Genomic DNA, 3,076 nt, shown 5'->3' with positions numbered 1-3,076 from the left:
GACCTATTGTGGGTGGGACCTTTTGATTAAGCTGTTTCCATGGAGATGTAACCCAGCCCAGTAAAGGTGGATCTTAATCCCCTTGCTGGAATCTTCTATGAGAGGATAAAAGACAAATGAAACTCAGAGAGCGCAGAGAAGCTAAGAAATAAAACACCCAGGAGAAAGCCATTTTGGAACCAGAATCCAGGAGAAGGAGGACCAGCAGACATCACCCATGTGCCTTCCCATGTGACAGAAGAAACCTGGATGCCATTGGCCTTTCCTCAGAGAAGGTAACTACCTCTTGATGCCTTAATTTGGACATTTTTATGGCCTTACAACTGTAAATTTGCAACCTAATAAATCCCCATTGAAAAAGCCAACCCATTTCTGATATATTGCATTCCAGCAGCTTTAGCAAACCAGAACAGTCAGTCCAAGTTTCAGTGTGAAATATTTGGTATCTTGTCAGCTTCCTACTTTTTTTTTTTTTTTCAATAGTCTCACTGAAACAAAGCAAGGGAACTCAAAAGGAATAGAAACAACTAATATCAGATAGCAGCACCTCCGACCAACCATAGCAGTGGATCCCAGTTTCTCTCAGGAAAAATTTTTTTTAAGTGACTGAATAATTCCTTTCCTTACTGCTGAACCTAGTCATTCACATGAACCCACATAAACTTTATCTAGACATTTTATTTAGTTTTGTCTGTATTTCACTGTCAGTAAAGAACCTGATTCCAAGTATAAAACTTACAAAGAATGCCTGTTTCTTCGCTATTTAAAGTTGTATTTGTAACACTTTTAGTGTTGTCAGCCTCACACTCCAATTCAGGAAAGTAAGATACTGTGTGTGGAGCACTCAAAGCACATTAGCTGCATCTAAACTGAACTCCAAGGCTGGAGTATTAAAAAATCAAATAAGAAGGCCTTTCACAAATATAAACAGGGAAAAAAGTGCTGGAGAAAACATGGAGAGTGGAATGTACGTATTTACTGTTGGTTAGGAGGCAGAATGGGATAGCCGTTCTGGAAGACAGTGGGGTGATTCCACACTAAGCTAAGAATGTGGGTGCCATAAGGTCCTACAACGTCATTAGGGGGCATATACTTGGAGGATCTGAGAGCAGGGACATGAATGGACATTTGCACACTGGTGTTTATGGAGAAAGTATGCATGATTTGTGATGGGCAGAGGTGGCCTAAGGGTATTTCGACTGAGGAACAGAATGGTGAACTGTTGTGTGTGCATACAATGGAATACTGAGCAACTGAGAGAAGGAATGAAGCTGTGAGGCACACAACAAGGTGAATGGATCCTGTAGACAGTATTTTGAGTGAACTACAGCAGAAACAAAGGCAAACACCATAATGCCTCACCAATATGGACTAACTACAACGCGTAAACTCAGAATTGGGCCTTAGAGCACAGCTTATCAAGGGAATACTTATTGTAATGGTCCCTAGATTGTAAGCTCTTACAGCAGTCACAACTATTCCTGAATTGTAATGGCTATCTCTAGATTCCGAGATGCTGATCCCTTTGTGTATAACTAGATCAATCCCTGAACTTTGGGTATCTGTGACAACTGAAACTCAGACCTAGAACTCAGCAGATATGAATGTCAGTATTAGCACATATAGCAACTATTAAAGCTGAAAAAGAATCCAGAATTCAACTAGAGATATGAATGAAGCAGATGTGGTTAGGACTAGGGCAAATCAGACCAAAGGGTAAAGGGCAATACTGACTGCATTTTAAAACTTCAAATTCCATGTGAGACCAAGGGAAGAGATGTTTAGTTGGTGCAAGATCTATATTTCCTAAACAATTTAACTCTTACAGTTTGTTCAAATACCATACTTACATGGAACTTCTAATAGGAAGTGAGACCTGGTAGGTTTGTGTAGTTTAGTGTGAAATAGGGACACATACCAAAGTAATTGGACAGAGAATAAAAATATATATGCAGGGCCCCCCTGAGGAGCTTCGGGAAAATGCAGAGGTGTTGGGCTTTCTCACCTGGATTGTTGCCAATGTTCTCACAAACATTGAGGACTGGCAGTTTGATGTGCCAAGTCTTCTATTTCAGGACATGCCCTTATGAAGCTCATTACTGAAAAGGGGAAGTTAACCCTGCTTATAATTGTGCCTAAGAGTTTCCTCCTGAGTACCTCTTTGTTGCTCAGATGTGGCCCTCTCTCTCTAGCTAAGCCAACTTGGTGGGTGAACTCACTGCCCTCCCCCCCACACTCACACACACATGGGATCTGACCCCCAGGGGTGTAAATCTCCCTGGCAACGTGGGACATGACTCCCGGGGATGAATCTGGACCTGACATCGTGGGATTGAGAACATCTTCTTGACCAAAAGGGGGATGCAAAATGAAATGAAATAAAGTTTCAGTGGCTGAGAGATTCCAAATGGAGTCGAGATGTCACTCTGGTGGGCATTCTTATGCACTATATAGATAACCCTTTTTAGGTTTTAATGCATTGGAATAGCTAGAAATGAATACCTGAAACTCAAAGTGCAACCCAGTAGCCTTGACTCTTGAAGATGATTGCATAGCAATGTAGCTGACAAGAGGTGACAGTGTGATTGTGAAAGCCTTGTGGATCACAGTCCCTTTATTCAGCGTATGGATGGATGAGTAGAAAAATGGGGACAAAAAACTAAATGAAAAATAGGGTGGGAGGCAGGATGATTTGGGTGTTCTTTTTTACTTTCATTTCTTATTCTTATTTTTACTTTTTCTGGTAAAAGGAAAATGTTCAAAAAAATAGATTGGGGTGATGAATGCACACTATTTGATGGTGTGAACAACTGATTGTACACTTTGGATGATTGTATGGTTTGTGAAAATATCTCAATAAAATTGAATTAAAAAAAGAAAGAAGGCCTTTCACTAGTTTAGGAAGGGATAAGACAATTCAATTTCTCCACACACAGCTCCCTCATCAAGTTTTCTCCGGAAGATTTGTAACTAGACTCCTTTATAGCTGAGAAAAGAGAACCAGCTTATACACGGTATATATGTAAGTGTAGTAGCACATACATAAACACAAATATGAAAAATAAAAACTCCCAGT

The sequence above is a fragment of the Choloepus didactylus genome, chromosome 9 (assembly GCF_015220235.1).
Source record: "Choloepus didactylus isolate mChoDid1 chromosome 9, mChoDid1.pri, whole genome shotgun sequence".
NCBI lineage: Eukaryota > Metazoa > Chordata > Mammalia > Pilosa > Megalonychidae > Choloepus > Choloepus didactylus.
The sequence above is the reverse complement of the archived record's forward strand: the minus strand, read 5'-3'. Positions refer to the sequence as shown.